Source organism: Siphateles boraxobius, unplaced genomic scaffold, assembly GCF_051911475.1.
Source record: "Siphateles boraxobius isolate OS27281-9 unplaced genomic scaffold, OSU_SipBor_1 61, whole genome shotgun sequence".
NCBI lineage: Eukaryota > Metazoa > Chordata > Actinopteri > Cypriniformes > Leuciscidae > Siphateles > Siphateles boraxobius.
In genome coordinates this window covers 3321237-3348507 of record NW_027509188.1, presented here as the reverse complement: position 1 = coordinate 3348507, position 27271 = coordinate 3321237, and the positions used below count along the sequence as shown (strand labels likewise).

The window sequence follows — 27271 nt, the reverse complement described above, 5'->3', positions numbered from 1 at the left end:
AGCAATAACTCAATGCAGGTGGAAGCCGGAAATGGGAGCGGTAGGCCGCTGTAGTGGGTTTTGGAGCCTCAAGGGGGCGCACTTCCTCTATGTGGTTCACCTGGACTGTTTGACACAATTTAAATTTAAATTTAAAATTGGTTTGACTCAAATCCAAATGAGCCTGGGGGAGATTGAAAGAGGATTAGACTGATTTCTTATAATAATCGTAACAACACTGAAGTCATTCGTAATGATTATAAAATAATCCTCGGGAAAAGCATAACTGAAAATGATTTCATACAGTTTAAGTTCAGAAGAAGGCTGATAGCTGGCTTGAGAAGAGTGTCTGCCACCAGGTGGCGTCTTTCTTTTCAGGGGGGCTATCAATGACTGAAATGTGAGAAATTTATAGTGGAGAAAAAAAAAAAAATTTTAAATTTTTTTTTTAAAAATTTAAAAAAAAAATAATAATAATTGTTTCAAATCAGCTGTAGATACAATGGGGAAGGAGAAACAAGAGTTTTGTTTTTGTAGAGGAATCAGAATTATTTCTGATAATAAATCACCATACTACTGAAGTTAAAAATAAAAATAAAACAGAACAGAGTCATCGAGACAGATAGAAATAGTGAAGGGTAGAAAGAGTGAGTTTGAGCAGAAGAGTGATAGCTGACCTGGAGTAGTGCCGCCGCGAGGGGGCGTCTGTCTCTCTCCACGTGAATTATCAGTGATTTGGACTGAGGAATCCTATGACTCAAGCCACAATTCACTTCCGTGAATTGTACTTAAAATAAAAAGTCTCAGCCCAAAAGGAGGATTGTTTTAACGAACTAGCACGCTGTAAATGCACGTATGTATTTAGGCAGCTTATTCAACAATCATCGCAGTAAATTTGGAGGAAAGCACAACCGGAAGGGAAGCAATGGGTAGCAGGTCCTACCTGCTATTGCCCACGCGGTGGCGGTGTTGCGCTCACGCGAGCCAAACTCACGAGTGTAGTAATTTGAAACTGACGCACGCCTGTTAAGGAAATCCAAAGTTTCCTCACGCACAGGTTTCTACACGACACAAGTATACACACATTCCACAAGTATATACGAAGATCATGGCGGATCTCTTTGTGCTCAGTCTGCACATAAAATGAAACGGGATTTTCACCGGGTAGCTAAGCCAGTTTTAAAACCCGAAATTATCGTTGCTAACGACATGAAATAAAGATCTTTTACTGACGGGAGGATTCTCGCTCCCGCAGTACACAAAATATACTGGTAATACGCCTGAGTGAAGATTTCTTCGTTCAAACAGGACTTCGAACAATATAACGTACCACAGGCAAACGAAAGAAATGTTTTTCTTTTCCTTAACCTCGGCCTTTTAAAATATTGTGACGGCAGTTTTCATCACATCCAGTAGTGTTAAAAAGAAATGCTTTAGACCTCTTTCCAGCACTATCGGTGTGGCATGGCTTTTGAGTCGACTATAACGTTACACAATGCAGACGCACGTACGCAATATTAAACTCTCAAAAACACACATGAATATGAATCTGAATATTGGTCCCAAAAATGAAGTTTGAAAATGCCCGCATTCTCCACCATAATATGTAGCGACAATGACTTGTTTTGGGGAAATTATTAGCTTAAATGGGGAATAATATTCATCAGATCATGAATATTCATTGTCTACATACATTAAATTATCCCAAATAGGGAATAGACTAAACCTCACCGTATATGAACAATTAACACGATTGTTCGTATTAATTATTAATATAGGTCGGTAAAATCATATAAATTATGCGAGTAAATTTTGATATGATTCAAGTTCAGTTATCACACAACCTGTCCGTCCAGCGGACGTGGAGGAGAAGACTTCCTTTATCACAATTTACTAGCCGGTAATCAGGAAAGTGTGTTTTCGTTGTGTACCGGCTAGTAAATTGTGATAAAGGAAGTCTTCTCCTCCACGTCCGCTGGACGGACAGGTTGTGTGATAACTGAACTTGAATCATATCAAAATTTACTCGCATAATTTATATGATTTTACCGACCTATATTAATAATTAATATGAACAATTGTGTTAATTGTTCATATACGGTGAGGTTTAGTCTATTCCCTATTTGGGATAATTTAATGTATGTAGACAATGAATATTCATGATCTGATGAATATTATTCCCCATTTAAGCTAATAATTTCCCCAAAACAAGTCATTGTCGCTACACAGCCTTGAGGAAGATGGCTTGTTGGACTTGTCAGATTCCCTTCATGTGTTTTGTGCACATTATGTCTTCCTCCCACGTCTGAAGTGTAACCTCCACAGTTTTTCTGAAGGCTGGGACAATCATCCATTACGGTCTGAAAATGGGCTCACCCCAAACCAGATGTGGATAATGGGACACATGCACAACTCATCTGGAGACAATGAAGAGAGTTTTCAGGTTTGTTTTTTTAATTGATTTTCTATGCATTCAAGTTATACTGTCAAATTAAAGTAATTTTTTTAAAATTTCATTTAAGAATTTGGAACTGTTTGGAACAGACTGGGAGACGTTTGATAGTGTGACAGAAGATAATGTTGGAGTTCATGTTCCAGAAATTGAGTGCCCACTCACTCCTGCTCTGATGGAAACAGTAAAATCCATCTTTAATCCTCTTGCAACATCTGACTGTTATGGCAGAGATATTTATACATCTTTGGTTCAATATTTTGAAAGTCTTTAATATACACAAATAACTGTGTGAGACCATTGTAAACATTTTATTTAGCAAATTGCGTATATATTTTGACAACTGTAACAAAGCAGCACAATTAATGAATTATGAAAACTAATCTGTAAATAAATTCAGAACAGTTAATTATTTTGAGTTGTTTCTTTAACATGAAAATTCTTTCAACAAATATTGTCAAAGGAACAGTTTTACTTATGCCAATAAACAGTGATTCAAAGAGAAGCTGAACGTTGCTGTTTCAACATGCTTTCCCCACCAAATACATTTAAACATTGTCAAATGACTCCCCATATTTCATAGCTATTTCCATTATGTTTTTAAATTCATTCAGTGTTTTCAGGTGAGCTGTAGGAAACGTAATTGTGCGAGTACTTGCGCTTACAGTTGGAAAACACACAGTGTGTTTTGTGTCACAGTCGTGATTGAACTTCACAGTGATGTTGAACTCCTTCTGGTCACTGGGGAGAATAGGCTTGTGTCTCTGGCCTGTCATCCACTGCATAACTTTACCTGCAGTCATTTGTTCAGCTTCACCGTCTTAAAAACGGGGAGGGAGGGAGGGAGGCTTAAAGTTCTGTTCATCTTTTTTTATTCCAGTAAGTATGTTGTGCTATTATGATAATACATACCACGATCCTCAACTTCCTGTAGGAAATCCTGGAAAAAGTTCATTACATTTACTTCTTTGGTGTATGTGGTGTGGGGGGCGTGGTTCTCGCGGCGTCTGTAGTGAGAGACGAGTCAATGAGCTGTGCGGTGAGTAAGTAGGTCAAGTGCAGATGATGAACACCTGTGTCTGATTTCAGTGATTGGCGTGGGGAGACCGATAAAAGCCACACAGTGGGAGAATGCTGGAGAGAGAGAAGGGACTGGAACTCGTGCGAGAGAGACACACCTGAGAAGCTGAGACCTGACCGATATCGACGTGGAGAGAGTTTGTTTTGTGGACTGTGTTGTGCTGTAGCCACGCTACGGTGAATGCGCTGTGTGCGCGCCTATTGTTTTGTATTATTATTCTGAGTAATAAAAGCCGTACGAGTTCCAGTTTCGCCGACCCCGTCTTCTTCTTTCCACCACACTACTTTGAACCTTGTTACACTGGTGCCGAAACCCGGGAAGAAGGAGACTGCCGCCGCCATGCAGAACCCGTCAGCATCGCCATTTGCGGAGATCATCCAATCACTCGCGGCTCTTCAAAGGTAACAACATCAAGCCCTGCTGAGCGTAAAGGACGAGCATGAGCAGCGCTTCCGGATGCTGCTCCAAGGCCAGCAGGAAGACCGCGAGTTGTTCCGGAGCTGTTTAGACCGGGAGATTCCAGCCACCCCCTCTCAAGAGTCGGCCTCGGCCCCGCCGCTCACCCTGGGGAAGATGGGTCCACAAGACGAACCGGAGGCGTTCCTGGACCTGTTTGAAAGGTCGGCCGAGGCCCGGGGGTGGCCCAAAGGAGACTGGCCCCTGCGTCTCATCCCGCTTCTATCCGGTGAGTCGCAGATTGCAGCCCACATACTGCCAGTCTCGAATCTCCTGGTCTATCAAGATCTACGACGCGCCATTCTTCAGCGGGTGGCCGGACCCCTGAACAGCACCGGCAACGCTTCCGGTCCTTGACCCTAGAGGAGTCCGGCCGGCCCTTCGTGATGGGGCAACAGCTCCGGGACTCCTGCCGCAGATGGCTGATGGCCATGGGAAGCGACGTCGAGAAGATTATCGACCAGGTGGTACTGGAGCAGTTTATTGGAAAGCTGCCCAAGAAGACTGCACAATGGGTCCAGTGCCACCGCCCGACGTCGCTGGACCAGGCCATCCAACGGGCGGAAGATCACATGGTGGCTTGCTCTGGGGTCGGCGAGCCCCTACCGACTGTCTCTCTCTCTCCCTCTCTGTCTCCATCCTCTCTCTCTTCCCCCTCTGCCAAACCTGTTCCCCTTCCCAGGTCTCGAGGAGGTCTGGCGCCCAGACCAGCGCCAAGGTGGAGGTCCGGATGGTCAGGGGACACCAGTTCCCCCGGGAGGGCCGCTCCGAGGGGGATGCCTGCTGGGGATTTTTCCACCCTGGCTCCGGTGGCACCGCCCTCCCCACGTCAATCCCTTGCCCCACTTCCCGCCGCTGGAACAGCGGTAAAGCCTGGGCCGGCCTGTTGGCGCTGTGGGGACCCGGGACACTTTATTGACCGGTGTCCAGTGATGGAGGTGGGGACGCTGGTTCGGGTCCCCGACGCGCCACGGGCCGCCCCCGATCAAGCTGGCCTGTACCAGATACCTGTGAGTGTCAAGGGGGGTACTTATCAGGCTTTGGTGGATTCAGGGTGTAACCAAACCTCCATTCATCAAAGCCTGATTCAGTCTGGGGTATTGGATAAAAGCCGCATGGTTAAGGTTCGGTGTGTTCACGGGGTGGTGGTGAGTTATCCTTTAATGTCTGTGGCGATTCTATTTAGGGACAAAAACATAGTGTAGAGGTGGCAGTTAACCCACACCTCCGGCATCCGATAATTCTGGGAACGGATTGGCCAGGCTTTGGGAAGTTATTGGGGGTTTTATGCGCGGATGCCTCTTGGGGAAAGAACCAGAAGGGGAAGACAGCGGTGGTTCAGGTGGGAGATGCTCTACCGGGGCCTCTGGGTATTGGTGTAGGGGAAGAGAGCTCTCTAGAGAGATTTGTTCTCTCTGAGCGCGATGATTTTCCCCTAGAGCAGTCCCAGGATGAGACGCTAAAACATGCATTTGATAAGGTCCGCTCTATCGACGGTCAGGTACTCCAGCCTAATCAACCGCTCTCTTACCCCTATTTTTGCGTGATTAAAGACAGGTTGTATCGGGTGGCCCAGGACGCCCAGTCAAAAGAAGATACAACACAGTTGTTAGTTCCGAAGAGCCGCCGGGAAATGCTTTTTCATGCTCATTGTAATCCAATGTCCGGACATTTAGTGCAAACGGCGACACTAAACCGTCTCATGGCCCGATTCTTGGCCGGGCATTCACGAGAATGTGCGCAGGTGGTGTGCGTCTTGTCGTGAATGTCAGTTGGTTAATCCACCGGCAAACCCAAAAGCACCTTTGTGCCCCCTTCCGCTGATGCAGGTCCCTGTGGCGAGGGACGGCCGAGGGACGTGAGAGAACGGCGCGAGGCCGGTGGTGCGATTGCTAATGAGCAACACCTGTATAGCACACCGGTCTCGCATCTCTCACGGAGGAGCGGAAGCATCAAGGGGGAGCGACGACATTAATGATCAAGAGAGGAACAGGCCTGTATTTTAGTTGTGTTTGGTTTTTGTATTTTACTTTAGCCAGCAGTCGTCCGCGAGGGGCTGCTGGCAGTTCTATTTATTTTCGGTAGCCAGCAGTCGTCCACGAGGGGCTGCTGGCGGTATTTTGGTTTGTTTATTTTATTTTTAATAAAATAGATTTTGATTGTTCGCCGGTTCCCGCCTCCTTCTTCCCTGAGCATTGTTACACTGGTGCCGAAACCCGGGAAGAGGGAGGAACGCGCTGTCAGAGAGTCCTCGCCGCTGTGGGGAATCCGCGGTGCCATCGAGCATGGTGCGCGAGTCGCCGCCGCTCGCCGTGGGCCGGAGCCTGCTGCCATCCGCCGGGCAGGGGAGGAGCAGGGAGCGGGGGACTCACGGCCATGGACGCTCGAGGCGGTGCGCTGGAGTGAGTTGCCGGGGGGACGGCCGAGCTCGCTATCGGCCGCCTGGGAGTTGGAGGGGCTGCTGCCGTCCAGGAGGGAGCGGGGGAGTCGCCGCCGCTCGCCGTGGGCCGGAGCCTGCTGCCGTCCACCAGCAAAGGGGAGGAGCAGGGAGCGGGGGACTCCTGCCGTCTGCCCTAGATCCCAAGGAGCCGTCGCCGTCCACCGGGCGGCGGAGGAGTGTCGAGCCGTCCATCGAGGGCTACCCAGCGTCACCGCCAGGCACTGCGGAGGAGATCGCCCAGCTGGTGGAGGACCATGATGGCAGCGCGTTGTGGGAACCTGACCATGTTTTTTGTTTTTGTTTTTTTTCCCTCTCTACCCTTTCTCGATCTGTCGCTCCTCATGCTTCCGTCTCCGTTTCCCTCGGCTTGTCGGTCCCCCAGGGGTCCCCCATACCCCCCAGGGATCGCCGCCGCCGGGGGGGAGTAGGCACAGGCTCGTGGGTGCCCCCCGGCCTGTGAGGGGCGATGGGGGTATGTGGCGAGGGACGGCCGAGGGACGTGAGAGAACGGCGCGAGGCCGGTGGTGCGATTGCTAATGAGCAACACCTGTATAGCACACCGGTCTCGCATCTCTCACGGAGGAGCGGAAGCATAAAGGGGGAGCGACGACATTAATGATCGAGAGAGGAACAGGCCTGTATTTTAGTTGTGTTTGGTTTTTGTATTTTACTTTAGCCAGCAGTCGTCCGCGAGGGGCTGCTCGCAGTTCTATTTATTTTCGGTAGCCAGCAGTCGTCCGCGAGGGGCTGCTGGCGGTATTTTGGTTTGTTTATTTTATTTTTAATAAAATAGATTTTGATTGTTCGCCGGTTCCCGCCTCCTTCTTCCATGAACATTGTTACAGTCCCCTTCGAACGAATTGGCATGGACCTCATCGGGCCATTAGAACGGTCGGCACGAGGGCATAGTTTTGCGTTAGTCTTAGTGGATTACGCAACACGATACCCGGAAGCAGTCCCGCTTCGCAATATCTCGGCTAAGAGTGTGGCGAGCGCGCTGTTTTCATTAATCTCCCGGGTGGGGATCCCTAAGGAGATCCTCACCGATTAAGGCACGGCGTTTATGTCACGAACGGTTCGCGAACTTTATGAGTTACTGGGCATTCAATCGATTCGCACCAGCCTCTATCACCCACAAACGGACGGGCTGGTGGAACGCTTTAATCGTACTTTAAAGCCATGATTCGTAAGTTCGTTCATGAAGACGCCAAAAATTGGGATAAATGGCTAGAACCCCTGTTGTTTGCTGTACGCGTGGTCCCCCAAGCCTCCACGGGGTTTTCCCCTTTCGAGCTTCTCTTCGGTCGTCAGCCCCGCGGGGTGTTAGACGTTCTGAGGGAGACTTGGGAGGACGGACCGTCCGCTAGTAAAAATGAAATTCAGTATGTCCTGGACCTGAGAACAAAACTCAACACATTGGGGCGGCTATCCTTGGAGAATTTGTTACAGGCCCAGGAGAGACAGAGACAGCAGTATAATAGGGGGGCTAGACTCCGTCAATTCTCACCGGGAGATAAGGTACTTGTATTACTCCCCACGTCCAGCTCGAAATTACTCGCAAAGTGGCAAGGGCCCTTTGAGGTCACACGGCGGGTTGGTGATCTCAACTATGAGGTAATTCGAACAGATAGGGGCGGGGGACGTCAGATTTTATCACCTCAACCTTCTTAAAAAATGGGTTGAGGCTGAAGCAGTGATGCTGGCGACGGTCGTGAGCGGAGAGGAGGATCTCAGGCCAGAAGCGAATATAAAACCTCAATCACTCGCTCTGGCTCCTGCTGGAGACCACCTCTCACCCTCCCAGCTCACTGACATTAAGAAGTTACAAGCAGAATTTGCAGATGTGTTGTCGCCCCTACCTGGTCGAACGAATCTCATTCAGCACCACGTTGAGACAGATCCGGGGGTCGCTGTGCGTTGCCGCCCGTATCGTTTACCTGAACACAAAAAGAAAACGGTTCAGACCGAATTAGAGACAATGCTCGACATGGGGGTAATAGAAGAGTCCAACAGTGATTGGGCGAGCCCGATAGTTTTAGTTCCTAAACCTGACGGCTCGATTCGTTTCTGTGTGGACTATAGAAAGGTGAACGCGGTGTCTAAATCGATGCTTATCCAATGCCGAGGATTGACGAATTGCTTGATCGGCTGGGTTCTGCTCGCTTTTACTCGACACTGGACTTAACGAAGGGGTATTGGCAGATCCCCTTATCTCCAATGTCCAAAGAAAAAACAGCTTTCACCACGCCGTTCGGATTACACCAGTTCGTCACGCTTCCTTTCGGTTTGTTCGGGGCACCTGCGACTTTTCAGCGTCTGATGGACAGAATTCTCCGGCCGCATGCTGCATATGCGGCTGCCTATCTAGATGACATTATCATCTATAGCAATGATTGGCAGCGGCATATGCAGTATTTGCGTGCTGTCCTAAAAACGCTGAGAAGGGCAGGGCTCACCGCCAACCCAAAGAAGTGCGCAATTGGGCGGGTGGAGGTAAAGTATCTGGGCTTCCACTTAGGTCACGGACAGGTGTGTCCCCAAATTGATAAGACAGCAGCCGTTGCAACCTGTCCGAGTCCTAAGACCAAAAAGGGGGTTAGACAGTTCCTGGGGCTAGCGGGATATTATAGGAGGTTTGTGCCTAATTATTCGGACCTCGCTAGCCCGCTGACTGATCTAACTAAAAAGGGGGCTCCAGATACGGTCCAGTGAACGGAACAGTGCCAGCAGGCTTTTACCCAAATAAAGGCTGCTCTGTGCGGTAGACCGCTTTTACATGCTCCTGACTTTTCTCTCCCTTTCATCCTACAGACGGACGCTTCGGACAGGGGTTTGGGCGCGGTACTGTCCCAGGAGGTGGAGGGAGAGGAATGGCCGGTGCTGTACATCAGTCGGAAGCTTTCTAAGAGAGAGACGATGTACAGCACCATTGAAAAGGAGTGTTTGGCCATCCGATGGGCTGTCCTCACCCTTCGCTACTACCTCCTGGGCCGGGAGTTCACCCTGTGTTCGGACCACGCTCCCCTTCAATGGCTCCACCGCATGAAAGATACCAACGCGCGGATCACCCGTTGGTATCTCGCTTTACAACCTTTTAAGTTTCAGGTGGTCCACAGGCCGGGGGCGCAGATGGCGGTGGCGTGGTTCTCGCGGCGTCTGTAGTGAGAGACGAGTCAATGAGCTGTGCGGTGAGTAAGTAGGTCAAGTGCAGATGATGAACACCTGTGTCTGATTTCAGTGATTGGCGTGGGGAGACCGATAAAAGCCACACAGTGGGAGAATGCTGGAGAGAGAGAAGGGACTGGAACTCGTGTGAGAGAGACGCACCTGAGAAGCTGAGAAGCTGAGACCTGACCGATATCGACGTGGAGAGAGTTTGTTTTGTGGACTGTGTTGTGCTGTAGCCACGCTACGGTGAATGCGCTGTGTGCGCGCCTTTTGTTTTGTATTATTATTCTGAGTAATAAAAGCCGTATGAGTTCCAGTTTCGCCGACCCCGTCTTCTTCTTCCCACCACACTACTTTGAACCTTGTTACAGTGTATTTCACAGAACCTTTGTCACTAAAGACAGGGTGGCAATTCTCCAGAATGAAGCCTGCATCCACCTTAAATAAAAGAGATAGTGTTAGCATTTCTATATGCCTGTCACATTTAACATGTCCTCATTATGAAAACACCATAAGAACCACAATGGTTTACCCTGTCATCTTTTTCCCCTGGGACAAACAATGGTAGACACAAGTCTGGATGCATTTCCATGACTTTCTGGAGATCGTAGAGCTGCAGGCCTTTTCTCAGCTGATTAAGCATTGGAACAACTCTCATAGAGGAGTGTAAAACAATGGCTCTAGAGGCAATGTAATGGTTTCATCAAATGTTTAAAACACTAAACAATATATATTTTTTAAATACAGTAACTCAATGTTGATGTACTATATGATAAATGTGATACTTTATTTACTATAATACATTTCATAAGATTACAAATGCAGGTAAAATTAAGCTTTTTGTACTCCGAGGAGAATAGAAAGTATAGTGCACCTGATTATGTTGCTTTTCATGCCGGCAGACAATTTTCCAGTGTATCCACAGCTTAAAATCTCATCTGTAAGCTCACTCATGTCATCTGTTGAGTTAACCTAAATACAGAGAAATAGAATACAGTCTTATTGGCATCCCTTATTTACTTTTAAGAGTTGAACTTTACTATATATAACTTACATTTCAGGTTACTATTTTACCTTCTCAATGAGCAGGGAGAATTCCTAATCTGTGACATCACTGGTAGTCACCTGTATACTGTCATAATCTCCAGAGCAAAGATATTGGAAACACCACTTGCGCAAAAAAACCGGCGGTGGTCCTCCTTGTGCTAGACTGACAGCCATAATTTCTCCTGCACTTCTAATACCATACCACAGTGGATAAAACAAAACCTTGAATCAACCAAAAAGGTTTATTGAAACATGTTGAAAAATGTTAACTGATCAAATCTTGCATACCTGAAGTAGTTACGATCCAAGCTGTTGAGACAATAGACTGGATTTTTCCCTTTTTTATCTACACCAGCGATAAAAAGTCTTGTTTCAATCTCTGCAATCATTTCTAGACAAAAAATACAACCGGTTTAAAATCTGATCTGACAAAATGTCTGCTTTAAAGTATAAAACATACATTTTATAATAAACTAAATTAATTATACCTGTTAAGAACTCCTTGCTAAGAGCAGCAGAGTCAACCCCAGCTTCGCCAAAAAAGGTAACCTTTAGTCTGCCTTTTGGTGACGATTTCTTTTGGTGCTGCCACTGCTGCATTCCTCGGTTGTAGATGTCATTCCGAGAAATGCAGATGGAAAAGGGGTTGGTTTGGTCAACTTTACTGCCGATCCAATTGAGAATCTCACCAGAACTTTGTAATAGAAATAAACAGAAACGAAACATGAAATGTACCAGCAAAGCAAACCAAACACTTTCTTAATATACCCTTTTTACCTTTGAAGTGTATTTATTGGGTCACTGAAGTAATCATCATATTCTGCAGTTCTGCACACAAACAAAAACAAAAATTAAATGCTTTAATATTTCAAATTGCTGGATAGGAAACATTTAAATGATTAATATTAGATAAGTGACACTAAACTATTTAGTAATTTACCGTAATCCACAGTTGGCTGCATGTATCTCTATAACATCACTGTCAAAGGTTTTCTTGCACAGTGGACACTCAGCAGTCTGATGTGACATTAAAATACTGAGTTAAATTACACACAAACAATTGTTTAGGAACCATGCATAAACTGAAAATTCATGTATTTTTTTAAACACATAAATAAATATCCTTTTCACCTTCTCTGTCCGGACTTCATTTATATTTGAAGCACAGCTTTCAATATCTGGTGATTTTTCCAATTCCTGAAAACGTAAAAATCACATAAAAAATTGTGTTTTCAGAGCTTATGAAATATAAACAAAAGATCTTTTTTTTTTTTTTTTTAAACACGCCTCTTTCCAAGTGTCAATAGAAGTTGAATTATCTTCTTGTCGGGAGTCTGGGGACTTCTCCATCGACTGGAAATAAAACAGAAACTCATCAACCTTGTTTTTAGAGCTCACTGATGACTAAAATAAACACCTTAGACTTACATCATCACTTGAGATCCACAGATCCACATGTTCCATCTTACAGTGTTGTATGTGTAATGGAAGGCACTGAAGGGGAACCATTTTGCTGCAGAGTGTACACTGGGCTTTGGGCATTTTTTCAAATTCCCTTGCATCGGGTGGTAATGGAGTTGTGTCAATTTGCTCTTGCAGAGGAACTACATACATTGTGCTCTTTCCATTGCTGCTCACGGTTTTTAATTGCTGTCTATTATACCCATCAGGGTCAGGAGGGATGACAGTCAATTTCCGTTGACCACCTCCACCTATGATTCAAAGTATTTAACAGAATATAGAAATAGACAATACACAAAAAATATTTAACAGATAAAATCCATCTGATATCTATAAACGCGTATGATTTCAATTCACAGACGTTTTAAGAGGTTAAGAAAATAAAATCCAAAACGATCCTACATACCTGAGCACTTGTGCAGCAACCATCCTCCGTTGATTTTTGCCAGTTTTGGATATGCATTAACAAGCACCTCTGATAGCTTACTTATCAAAGGCAGAGTAAAACAGAGTAAGGAAATTCACCCAACACAAAAAAAACAAGAAAAATTACATTATTGATCTTACCTCTGAATGAGTCATGTTTTCGGTAATAGTTAATGATCTTCTCCCAAGTCCTGCAAGTGTAAGTTGTAATTCTGTCTCTCCTTTGGGCGTTTTCTCATATTGTTGGTCAAGGAGAAAAACAACCATCAAAAAGCTTTTTCGTGGCCGTTTATATGGTCCAAAACGTTTTTTACCCCTTACTTCCTTTCTGAAGAATCCAGGAAATGACCTAAAAAGGACTTCATTTTTATTTTGAGCCAGTTGAGAACACTCACATGCACACTAATATATGTGATGTAATGTTAATGTGTGATGAAACTTATATACAGTATGTAATAAAAAATATTATACTGTACAAACTGTATATTCCACCAGTACAGACATACTGGTGGCCGGGCGGAAGTGCTCGCAGGCGGCGTCGAGATAGTAAACAAAGGCGGGGGAAGCGCGGAGGACTAAGAGCTAAGCTAAAGCTAACACCACATAGGCTCTCTTTACCCAGCATTTTCCTTGCCAATGTACGGTCGCTGTTGAACAAAATGGACGAGATTCGACTCAACATCACATGCAACAAGAGACTTTTGAACTGTAATGTCCTAATCTTCACAGAAACATGGTTAAACAGCGGAATACCGGACAACGCTATTGAGCTACCGGGACGCCATACATTCCGGGCGGATAGAACATTAGATGGCTCTGGTAAGACCAAAGGTGGTGGATTGTGCATTTACATTAACAAAGCTTGGTGCACAAACTCTGCTATTGTTGGGAGACATTGTTCAGCGAACCTTGAGTTTCTCATGGTTAAATGTAGACCGTTTTATCTACCGCGGGAGTTCACTTCCACTATTATCACTGCAGCCTATATTCCCCCGGATGCTGATGCCAAGTTTGCTATGAAAGAACTTCACGCAACCATAAGTAAACAACAGACCGTCCACCCGGAAGCTGCATTTATTGTTGCGGGTGATTTTAATCATTCAAACTTAAAGTCAGTGCTACCGAAATTTCACCAGCATGTTTCCTGTCACACCAGAGGAAACAAAACTTTAGACCATGTTTACACAAGCATGGCTGGAGCTTACGTCGCGACACCCCTCCCCCACCTGGGACAGTCAGACCACCTTTCTTTGTTCCTCACGCCCAAGTATGCACCTCTCATCAATCGCGTGAAGCCATCAGTGAAGACCATCAAGGTGTGGCCTGCGGGGGCAGATTTCTCACTCCAGGAAAGGTTTCTACACACTGACTGGAGTATGTTTGCCTCTCAAGCCACCAGTGACTCTCACACGGACATTGACTGCTACACCTCCTCTGTACTGGATTATATTAATACCACCATTGACAGTGTTACAACCCAGAAGCAGATCACCACATACCCAAATCAGAAGCCATGGATGAACAGGGAAGTGCGACTCCTATTGAAGACACGCAACACTGCCTTCAGATCAGGAGATGCACAAGCCTATAGCACTTCCAGAGCAAATCTGAAAAGGGGCATCAAAGAGGCCAAGCACTGCTACAAGCTTAAGATAGAGGGACACTTTTCCAACGTTGACCCTCGACGCATGTGGCAGGGCATTCAGGCCTTCAGTGACTACAAATCCACTCACTCCACCTCCGCACCCACTGATGTCAACTTCCTGAACGAGCTAAATGACTTTTATGCTCGCTTTGAAAGAGACAACAGTGAAACTGCCACCAAGCTCAAATCCCCAGCAGACCACCCGCCAATCACACTCTCCTCCACAGATGTCTGCAAGGCACTGAGCAGGATCAGCGGGCACAAGGCTGCTGGACCAGACAACATCCCTGGACGCGTACTCAGGGCATGTGCGGAGCAGCTCGCTGGGGTTTTTACAGACATTTTCAACCTGTCTCTTGCCCAAGCAGCAGTACCAACATGCTTTAAATGCACTTCCATTGTGCCAGTGCCAAAACACTCCAGCCCGAAGTGCCTTAACGACTACCGCCCAGTAGCACTCACACCCATCGTAATGAAGTGCTTTGAGCGGCTGGTCCTGGCACACCTAAAAGACTCTCTACCATCCACATTGGACTCACATCAGTTTGCCTACCGTAGCAATAGGAGCACAGAGGATGCTGTTTCCATGGCACTGCACTCTGTGCTCACACATCTGGACAAAAAGAACACCTATGCACGCATGCTGTTTGTTGACTTCAGTTCAGCATTCAACACTGTCATCCCAACTAAGCTAATAGCCAAACTTGGAGACCTGGGCATCAACACCTCCATGTGCAACTGGATTTTGGACTTTTTGACCAACAGACCCCAGAATGTTCGATCTGGCTCCACCTGCTCCACGTCCATTACACTCAACACTGGTGTACCACAGGGCTGTGTGCTAAGCCCGTTTCTCTACTCCCTCTTCACCTCCGACTGCAAGCCTGTGTAGGGATCTAATTCCATCGTCAAGTTTGCGGACGACACTACGGTGATTGGTCTCATCAGCAACAACGATGAGACTGCCTATAGGGAGGAGATCAAGCACCTGGCCACATGGTGCACTGAAAATAACCAGCTCCTCAACACCACCAAAACGAAGGAGCTCATCGTGGACTTCAGAAAAGAGTCAAGAGGCACACATGACACCATCCACATCAATGGAATGGCTGTTGAGCGTGTCTCCAGTTTCAAGTTCTTGGGAATCCACATCTCGGCGGACATGTCCTGGACAACCAACACCTCCTGCCTGGTCAGGAAGGCTCACCAGCGCCTTTTCTTCCTGAGGACACTGAGGAAGAATCAGCTTTCCTCGACTATCCTGGTGAACTTCTATCGCTGTGCAATAGAAAGCATCCTGACCAACTGTGCTACAGTGTGGTATGGGAGCTGTTCTGTTGCAGAGCGCAAGGCACTGCAGCGGGTGGTGAAAACCGCCCAGCGCATCACTGGGACTCAACTACCTGCCATCGAGCACATCCAGAGGAAACGCTGTCTGCACCGAGCTCGCAGCATCCTTAAGGACTCCTCTCACCCAGCCCACAGACTGTTTTCTCTACTGCCCTCCGGCAGGCGTTTCAGGTGCCTCCGGACCAGGACCAGCAGACTAAAGAACAGCTTTTTCCCCAGAGCTGTATCTTTACTGAACTCTAACCCTCACTGATCCCACTCCCCTCATATACTGATAATCTCTCCTCTCCCTCCTCACACCTAACTCCATTTTGTTATTGGTTATTTGTTATTTGCAATGCTATAATGTTAATTTGCACTGCTGATTATTATCATAGTAACAACTGTTTACATATGCATCTTGCACTACTCACCTGACTAGAATATCAATTTGCACTGCCGACTGTTTATTTACAGTACCAATTGTTTACATATACATTTGCAATACCGTACTTTAACTGTAATATGCAATTACTTTCCATTGCACTTTTACTCGGATAGCTTCTGTCCAACTTAATTTGCACTACTTTAAATCCATTGTTATAATGCTCGTTTAGCCTTACTTATTACATATATCTATCTGAAAATCCTGTTTATAGTAATAACCATCTGTTTATTATGCTCACATTCTGTATATTATCACATTCTATATATATCACATTAGTATACTAAGCTCACATTCTGTTTATAGTAATAGCCATCTGTATATATAATCATAGTACACATTCACCTGTAAACTCTGTTTATAGTAATAATCATCTGTATATTATGTTCATTGTACATATCTGTAAAAATTCTGTTTATAGTAATAGCCATCTGTATATTATATTCAGTACATATCTAGCTATATTTATTCAGTACATATCCATGTACTGCACTTACGGAACCATTGTATATCCTGCACTTGCTGCTATTGCACTTCTGGTTAGACCCAAACTGCATTTCGTTGCCTTGTACCTGTACTTGTGTAATGACAATAAAGTTGAATCTAATCTAATCTAATCTAATACACACAGTTTATTAAAACAACAATTACATTGAATCTCACACCTAGCCATTTCCTGCTGAACTGACTGCACATTTGACTTGGACCTTCTTTCTTCTCCTGACTGTACACTGATATTGGACTGGTTCCCCACTTTCGGTTGTCCAACACTTAAAGGGATACTCCACTTTTTTTGGAAATAGGCTCATTTTACAACTCCCCCAGAGTTAAAGTTTTACCGTTTTTGAATCCATTCAGCCGATCTCCGGTTCTGGCGGTACCACTATTAGCATAGCTTAGCATACATCATTGAAGTGGACAAGACCATTAGCATTTCTCAAAAAAAAATGACCAAAGAGTTTAGATATTTTTCCTATTTAAAACTTGACTCTTCTGTAGTTACATCGTGCACTAAGACCGACGGAAAATGTAAAGTTGCGATTTTCTAGGCTGATATGGCTGGGAACTATACTCTCATTCCTGCGTAATAATCAAGAAACTTTACTGCCGTACCATGAGTGCAGCTGGCGTAATGATATGACGCAGCACCTGAAAAAAAGGCTACCTTCCGTCAACATAACCAACGTGACAACCTGCTTACGCAGGGAGCGTTCCTTGTAGCATGGAGACATTTGTGACAGATGATTCAGAGGACATATACTTAGGTTCAGATCCCGAACCGTATCTATTTGAACCGGAATACACTGAAGATGAACTGTTGGAACGTGAAAGCCAAGAAAGTATGGCTGAACAGACTGCGACAGAAGGGAGTAGGAGAGCAGATTTGAACTGGTGGTGTAAGTGTGGGGCTTGTCAACCTATGCCGACCGAAAGTGAGTGTCCAACAAAAAAAGTCCAACAAACATGTCTTTCAACAGCATAGGTAGGTAATATGATATTACAAACTATTCAATTTTAGGAAAAGGATGCTTGAGATGATTTTTCGGCACACGCTACAAAGCTTCGGCATATAAAGTGACATCACTAGTATTTTGTATTATAGAAACTTTAGATCAACAATACCAAAAATTACACAAGTTTCCTTCAATTAAACTATAGGCTACCTCACCAGAACTCGACAGCAAAACTACTAACTTTATATACTGTACAACACAAATGATCGAACAAACCTAGCACATTGATTGCATTTCACAGGAAGATAAAGACAACGGCAGTCGGCAGTGCTTTTTCAATCAAGTGGTTCAAGCTAACAAAAAAAATTAAATAGTTATACTTACAGCCATGGGTGACGATAATATACTTGGACCTGTCTGTACTCTGAAGATTGTTGGGATGGCCGTATCCTTTAGACGCCGTAACATTACCGTACTGTCCTTGTTTTCTTCTTGTCATCTGGTCCAAAATGCTCTGAGCAAACACGCCATTTCTTGATAGATTCTACCGGTGTTTTGAGATCAATGTTGAGAGCAGCCAACCATTGATTGTTTAGCTCCTTGTTGTACACTGGTATTCTGTGAAACATGACGCCGGTAGTGTATCCCCTCGACTTACTATCACAGCGCTTTACTATGCAAAGAACCATGGCTAATCGCACAGAACAATACACTAACTTCACCTAATTTGCCAACTGAAACTACACAAACTTAGTCCCGGTCACGTTGGAAGTTTCTTGATTATTACGCAGGAATGAGAGTATAGTTCCCAGCCATATCAGCCTAGAAAATCGCAACTTTACATTTTCCGTCGGTCTTAGTGCACGGTGTAACTACAGAAGAGTCAAGTTTTAAATAGGAAAAATATCTAAACTCTTTGGTCATTTTTTTTTTAGAAATGCTAATGGTCTTGTCCACTTCAATGATGTATGCTAAGCTATGCTAAAAGTGGTACCGCCAGAACCGGAGATCGGCTGAATGGATTCAAAAACGGTAAAACTCAACACTTTAACTCTGGGGGAGTTGTAAAATGAGCCTATTTCCAAAAAAAGTGGAGTATCCCTTTAAGGTGTTGGTCAACATCGACACCAGATTCTGGGCTGTATGCAAGATGTCACCTAATGGAACCTGATGAACAATGAAATATGACTTCAATACTTAAACAGAGAACACTTATATTACATTATATTATTATTAACCTGTGTATTACAGTGCATGTAAGTAACACGGCTGTTATGAAGTCAACACTTAAAATTGCTCATTCTTTTATGTAGCCCTATCTCATCGCGCTACAGGCTGCAGTGATTACGTGATCCAGATTGAACATGGCTCCTAAGAAGTCCCAGAAAGAGTCTGCTGTTGAGGAGGAATATGTTACTGTGAATGTTCTAACGGAAATGTTAGAAACACAGAAAATCTTTTTTAAGGACATGATGGATCTTCAGGAAAAAAACTTTAAAACGTTTTTACAACTTTTTATGGAAACAACAAATAAGCGAGTTGATGATCTTGTAAAAGACGTCACAGAATACAAACGGAGTTTGGATTACACACAAGCGCAGGTGGATAATCAAGAGAAGAACACCGAGGAGATTGTTAAAATGTGCCGAGAAGCACGTGGGGATATAAACAAAGTGTGCGAATTGACGCCATTACTGGATGGGAAAATCGACAATCTTGAGGTGAGGTTGAAAAGGAATAACATTATTATTGACGGAATTCCTGAATTGCAACGTGAGAGTGAGGAAGAAACCGAGAACAAAGTCCGCCGCATAATAGCCGAAAAGTTAGAAATGAATGAAGAACGGATCGAGGTGGAACGAGCCCGTCGTATGGGTGATCCTACAACAGCAGGAAACCGACACAGATCGATAATTGTTACGTTTTTAAGATGGAAAGACAAGGCAGCTGTGATGACCAGGGTAAACAAACTGAGAGGTACGAACATTTACTTTAATGAGGACTATTCTGAAGCCGTAAGGATAAAGCGAAGGGAATTAGTTCCGGTCATGAAGGCTGAACGAGCAAAGGGAAACATTGCTTACTTTCGCCATGACAGACTTATTGTTCATTCTCCCTCCCAGAGGACGACGGGCCTAAATGGAGAGATCAGCTAAGAATGTGGGTTTGAGTGAGTACTCACATGGACTATAGGCCTACATATATTTGAACGTGTGTTCATTTTAGATATATATTAATGTCATTTCCAAAGAAAGGCCTAAAAATAGCTCATATAAATATTTCTAGTTTAAGAAACAAAATTCCAGACATAAGTAACATGTTAACGTCTCATAATATTAATATTTTAGCTATTTCTGAAACTCATTTAGACAATACGTTTGATGATGCTACAGTAGAGATACAGGAATATAGTATCTATAGAAGGGATAGGGATGTTTATGGGGGAGGAGTTGCCATGTACATTCAGAGCCACATCCCAGTTAAAATCAGAGAAGATCTAATGTCATGTGATGTTGAAATGTTATGGATACAAGTTCATCTACCCCATTTAAAGCCTATGTTGATGGGATGCTGTTATAGGCCACCAGGGTCTGGCAATCAGTATCTTGACGATCTGGGAGAAATGTTTGAGCGGGCATGTGATGAAAATAAGGAAATTTATATCCTGGGAGACCTTAACATTAATTTTTTTGCATCAAATTGTTCACTGAAAAAGAAAATTCTTACTATAACTGGGGCTTGTAATCTTGTTCAGGTTATTAACCAGCCAACCAGGGAATGTATTAATAAGACGGGACTCATATCATCCACATGCATAGATCATATTTACACCAATGTAGCTGAACTCTGTTCTAAAGCCGTATCAATTTCGATCGGCTTTAGTGATCATAATTTGGTGGGCTTATCCAGGAAAACTAAAGTTCCAAAGGCGGGGCCAAAAATTGTATATAAAAGAATGTACAAGGGCTTTTGCTGTGATTCATATGTGGAGGATGTTAGAAATATCTGTTGGTCCGATGTCATTCAACAGAAAGACCCAGATACTGCACTTGATGTATTCATGAAATTGCTGGTCCCAGTTATGGATAAACATGCACCTGTTAGGAGGCTGACTGTTAGAACTGCTGGGGCTCCTTGGGTTGATGAGGAATTAAAAGGATATATGGGTCAAAGATAAAATGCAAAAGAAGTGGCAAAGAAGTCTGGACTCGTATTTGATTGGCAAATGTATTGTAAATTGAGGAATTATGTCACCAACCTGAATAGAAAGAAAAAGAAACTGTACTATGAATCCAGGATAAATTGTATAAAACATGATGGAAAAAAGCTCTGGAGAACCTTAAATAATATCATGGGTAGAAAGAGTAATTTGACCCCATCATGGATTGAAGTTGAAGGATCGTTTATAACTAAACCTATAGACATTGCAAATTATTTTAATGACTACTTCATTGATAAAGTTGGTAAACTAAGGCAAAAAATGCCAATATCATACTGTGAGTCAACTTATTCATGCATATCAGAAGAAATAATGAATGATAAGAACTGTTCATTTAAATTTCGAGAAGTGACAAGAGAAGAAGTAAAACAACTACTATTGTCTATTAATAATGACAAGCCATCTGGTACAGACAACCTGGATGGAAAGCTATTGAGGATGGTAGTAGACCACATTGCCACTCCCATTTGTCATATCTTTAATCTTAGTCTTGAGAGGAAAGTGTGCCCACAAGTGTGGAAAGAAGCAAAGGGAATCCCCTTAGCGAAAAATGCTCGTGCTGTTTTTTCTGGCTCTAACAGTCGACCAATCAGTTTGTTACCTGCTATAAGTAAACTTTTAGAAAAAATCGTATTTAACCAGATACAAGGTTATTTTACTATGAATGAATTGTTATGCAAATACCAGCATGCTTATAGAGAAGGACATTCAACTTGTACAGCTCTTGTACAAATGACAGATGACTGGTTAGAGTATATTGATCACCAAAATATTGTCGGAGCAGTATTATTAGATTTTAGTGCTGCCTTTGACATAATCGACCATAGTTTGTTACTAGGGAAACTCAAATGTTATGGTTTTACACCATCTGCATTAGCATGGGTAGAGAGCTACTTGACAGATAGAACACAGAAGGTGTATTTCAATGGAAGCTTCTCTGAGGTAAGGTCTGTAGCATGTGGGATTCCACAAGGGTCTTCATTAGGACCATTGCTTTTTTCTATCTTTACAAATGATCTCTCACTGGTCTGTAAAAGAGCTTCTGTGTCTATGTATGCAGATGATGTAACACTTTATATGCCTGCACCAGCTTTAGAAAACATTACTGAAGCTCTCAATAATGAGTTGCAGATGGTATTTAATTGGGTCACTGAGAATAAACTTGTCTTAAATATAGCCAAGACTAAAAGTATTTTATTTGAAACTAAATGTTCATTAAAACAAGGCCAATGTTGGATTTAGTACTAAATAATGTTGCTGTCGAGCAGGTAAATGAAACAAAGCTTCTTGGGGTAACCTTAGACTGTACTTTGTCGTGGTCAAGACATATAGAAGAAGTGGTGAAAAAGATGGGGAGAAATATATCTGTAGTTAAAAGGTGTTATTCGTTTTTAACTCCATATTTAACTAAACATGTTTTGCAGACCCTAGTGTTATCACACTTAGATTATTGCTCTGTGGTTTGGTCAGGAACTACAAAGAAGAATTTAGGGAAACTACAAAGGGTTCAGAATAGAGCTGCTCGTTTAGCCCTTTGCTGTACAATAAGGGCTAATGTTAACAAAATGCATGGCAAACTCTTCTGGTTACCGGTTGATAGGAGGTTAAAGGCATCCCTTCTTGGCTTTATAAACAAAATTAATGTATGGAAAACTCCTGACTGTCTGTATAGGCAACTTACTCTGAGTTCTAATGTTCATACATATCTCACGAGGCATGCCGTCATTGGTAAATATATTATTCCAAAATCCAGAACAAACTCAAAACAACGTACAGTGCTGTATAGAGCTATGGTTGAATGGAACTCTCTTCCAGGTCATATTTTTGAAACTCAAAATAATATTGGTTTTAAAAAACAAGTTAAGGAATTTTTTATGTTAGCTTATAGTAGTGGATAGAGCATATTGTGTGTGTGTATATGTGTGTGTGTCTGTGTGTATATATATGAGTGTGTGTACGTATATATATATATATATATATATATGTGTATATATGTATGTTTGTATTCCATGAGAATTTGTTTTAGTGTATGATTGTGCATTGGTTGTGTACATTTTGTAATACGTTAATCTTGTATTGATTGTGTAGTGCATTTTTTTCGTGTTATGTATTTTTGTGTGGACCCCAGGAAGAGTAGCGGATGCATCTTGTTGCATCAGCTAATGGGGATCCTAATAAAATAAAAAAATAAAAATTACCTCCTAAACAACTGTCTTCTTTAAGCACCTAACGTTACATGTACTCTGAGAGTTTTTCTTACCTACTATAATATCTCTGTAATATTGCTCCTCTCTGTTATTAGTGATAACTAACCCTTAAACACACAAAAAATTAATTTACCTGAGACGAGGAGTGAGCGCTCGGCTGTTGATCCCCCATTTCGGCGCCAGTGATTTAAAAAGTTGGTGGGGCGCATGCGCACTTCGTTGAATCGATTCATCTTCCCTCGGATAGTAATGCCTGTGACCTTGATGACGTATTTTTGACAGTCGTTTCGCACGCCGCACTTCGTGGTCGTAATTCGCATGTTGTGTGTGTAACAGAGCTGTTGTGAAAACAAGTGCTGTGTCTGTAAACTGTCACAGTCGTACATTTCAGAGTTGTACTCTAAAAAACTCACAAAATCGCGATCTGTAAACTGTTGTGGCCGTAGATTTTGGAATCCAACTCTGACAAAAAACAGAATTACATACAATAGTTTTAAATTACGCACGAGTATATTAAAATTACACACATATGTTTTGAATTACGTAAGATTATTTTTGACAGTGATTTTATTCCATTCCCAACGACCTGTTTTCAGAATGCGGCTTTAGTGACGTCACTAAAGCCACAGGCCCCGCCCACGAATGTTGACAGACACAGCCGTTCTAACATAGACCCGCCCTGATCGAGTTCCCAGCGAATTGAGAGAGTTGTACACATCCGCCATTGCTGCACTGACGAGAATGTCTCCCAAGCGTTGTCGGTGTTGTGTAGCTGGATGTATTAATCCACATAGCTCTATTTATTTACTGGAGCGATAGGCCAATGTTATTGATCATGGCCAGAGCCGGCCCGAGCCTTTTGGGGGCTCTAAGCAGAATTTGATTTGGGGGCCCCCTCCCACTACGCGAAGTCACCTGTGCTTGACAATTATTGACACAAATGTCACGCAATAATGATACATTATAAATGAATACAGTGAGGTTATGTATTAATACAAAATAAATACAAAATAAAAAATAGATGCCTACTTAAATAAAAAAGTTGAAACTTTTACTTTACTCTTTTACTAACTCAATGAAACTTCTTAAAACAAACTGTCTCAAAACGTACATAAAATAAATTATTTGCAAAACATAATGACAAAAGTGAGACATCAGAAACATAATAAGAACAAGGGTTCAACAATGACAATTATTGTTGAAAACTGTAAAAAATATTATTATTATTACATCTCAATACAGTGTAACTGTCCTCAAAATCTTTTTTATTATTATTATTATTGTAACAGACTTTGTTGGATTGTACATGACAGAATCCAACAAAGTCTGTTACTATAATACGGGTAATGTACTGGCGCTCGTTGTATGTGTGTATGTAATCTATTTTTCCCCTCGGGGCTTGCCGTAGATAGGAATTGGTCGTGCGCACTTGGTACTGGAGTGTCGCAGGTTTTTGGAGTTAGTGATCTGATGTGTGGTATAATAAAGTGGAGAAGAGTTCAAACTGCTATGTTTATTATTTATTCAAACTGCTAACCTTACACCTAGAAGGTTAAGTTCCCCTGCGGCTATTGTCTCCAACTTAAACCAATACCGTGACTATGCGCAGTTGCGCACGAATTGTCTATGCACTCGCGAGGTGACTAGATTATGCGCATGACTTAAACGCTGGCAGACACAGCAGCAGTTGTTGGCAGGTATATTGATCATGAAATCAGAATTTTCTTGTCTTGAATTATTCATTCTTATTCATTCATTAATTTATGTCACTTGTTTAAATCATCTAAAAAAAACAAAAATTTAAACTCGATTGGGGGGCCCCCTGGTGGCCAGGGGGCCCCAAGCAGCTGCTTAGTTCGCTTATGCCTCAGGCCGGCCCTGATCATGGCAGTAATGAAAGTGAGAGTGCACACTTTATTACAGTTCATAGGAGTTGTTTTACGGATATTTACCAGTTTATTAAGCACTCCCTGAAAAGGTGTGTATATATTTGTTTACTGTTAGTTGTAACGAGAGTTTTTTGTACTTCGCTGTGTTACTTATGTTGATGATAATGAAAGGGAGAGAGTTTATGGATAATACTTTAATGTGGACTTCTTATACAGAGTTTATTCAGCTCTTACAGTGATTTTCTGGAGTAAAATTGACGCTTCATCTTTTGTGTGATGTACAATAAGCGTAATTGAACTCGTCAGTATATGTTTGGCCATTATTCGGACGCGGTCCGCTACAACAGGCTTGTACTAATAGTTGATAAAAGCAAGATGGAGAAATAAGTTATAACCGTAATTAAACTAGACTATACCTGTTCTATCTCCATACAGCATATATTATCTGGCTCTATGGGCATTATTGTCCGACTCCGGGTCTAAATGAACACGGCTACTGAGAGGGAGTTTATGTTTTGATATTATCATTCCGTGAGATGAGAGATTGTCCTGACACTGACCGCGAGCTTCTGAGGCTCCGCCCTCTGAGTCGGCAGCAGCTGCTCATTTGCATTTAAAGGAATACACACTAAAACGGTGCGCTTTTCTGAGCCCCAAAAAGTGACAATTTAAACATGCTGTAAAAAATTATCTGTTGGGTATTTTGAGCTAAAACTTCACATACACACTCTGGGGACATCAGAGACTTATTTTACATCTTGTGAAAAGGGGCATAATAGGTCCCCTTTAAATCAAAATTTACGGTTTTAACTAAATCATAAATACAATTTGAGAAAATTAAAAAAAATTAGTTGTAACAAATTACATCAATTTTTTTAAGTTAATCCAAAGTATCATTTTTTTCAGTGCAGGACAAATTGCAATAGAAGCAAACTCAACTGATTTTGTATCGTCAATATGTCCTAATTTTGTATTCTCAATATGTCCTAATATGCCCTATGTCCTATATGGTAAGGGAAAAAAAGCCCAGAAGAATCCCATTAGGGGAAAGTTTAGAAAAAGACCCATATATAGTCTATTCATACGCCTATTCATTCTTTTTCTCAAGTGAATAGGGTAAAAAATTTTACCTGTAGATATCACCATGAGAATTACTGTTGATTACTTGCATCAAGACAAACAAAAAAAAATTATACTATTTTTAATTGTTTGTTAACATGGGCAAACAGTGCATAATCTAATTATGTATGTGCTAATTTGTATAAATACCACAACAGATCTAAAAATTGGGTATAGCCAGGTGAAAATGTCTTGTTGAATCTTGTTGACATATAACAGTAAAATACTTAATGTTAAGGTCTAAATGAAACCTATTTAGGCTACCCGTGAGCATTAATACATAGAGGAAGGCAGAAGTACTTTAAACCAGCCTTTATTAATTATTATTGCTGAGATGGGGTTTGGTGCAGGGTCCGGGACTGTTTCTGGGGGATGAGTCTGAGGGAAAAACAGGAGACAAGGGTAAGGAGAATGCAGAAGACAAAAGGTAGGTAAAATAAAAAGTAAACCCCCAGAAATCATCCCACGGACCCAGCTCCAAACTCCATCTCTGCAATAATAATTAATAAAGGCTGGTTTAAAGTACTTCTCCCTCCCTCTATGTATAATCCCTAATGGGATTCTTCTGGGCTTTTTTTTCCTCACTCAGGACATATTGAGGATATGAAATCAGTTGAGTTTGACTCATGTCTTTGGTGTGAGAGACCCGGGTTTGAATCCACTGTGAGACACCAAGGTGTCCATGAGCAAGACACTTAACCCCTAGATGCTCCAGATGCGTGCGACCTCTGACATATAGCAATTGTAAGTCGCTTTGGATAAAAGCGTCAGATAAAAGAATAAAAGTAAATGTAAATGTTTGCTTCAGTTGCAATTTGTCCTAGGTTGACCCCCATTTTGGCATAAAATGACTGGACTATAATGATGAACTTTGGCCTTTCCCACTAATTATCCTTTACAGCAAGGAATCGCACCCCACAATTTAGGCATGGAGAGGCAGAAGTCTTAATTTGTAAGTATATACTATGTCAGTTCACTAACACGGCATTCAAATCTTACAGGTTTACCCATGTATCCAAAATACTGTTACACAACAAGCGTTATCTTTTACAACTATTTAAGTTCTAAAACTGACCATGTTTAACTCATTAACCATTATTTACCTTTTAAACCAAATTATGTACAACCAAATCTGCAGAGCCACAGAGTAAAAATAAGATTTTTACTTCCTTCTACTGTCATTTAACATGTTCAAACTAAAATCTTGTTGTGTTGTTTCCCTCTTTAGCATCATCCCACACAGTACAAGGTAGGTACTGACTTCTTTTGTTATGCTTTTTTTTTTTTACACATTTATATGCATTTTTTTATAGCTTTTTCTTTTTTATAGCTTGGATACGCAAAATTCTTGCAAACCAAGAAATGATTAAAGAACAGATGGGCATATTGGTTAAATTGGTCTACGACCTCAAAAAATTATCTACTACAGAAGACAGCCCAACATTAAACACAG

General features: G+C 42.7%; 1 protein-coding gene and 1 pseudogene across 1 annotated transcript in view; both read right to left on the bottom strand.

Annotated features, from left to right (window-relative positions):
• The window catches only part of LOC143718612 (uncharacterized), a 796762-nt gene that overhangs the window by 48923 nt on the left and 720568 nt on the right, over nt 1-27271 (bottom strand). The window lies entirely within an intron of this gene.
• LOC143718425 (G2/M phase-specific E3 ubiquitin-protein ligase-like) lies at nt 9818-12666 on the bottom strand (annotated as a pseudogene).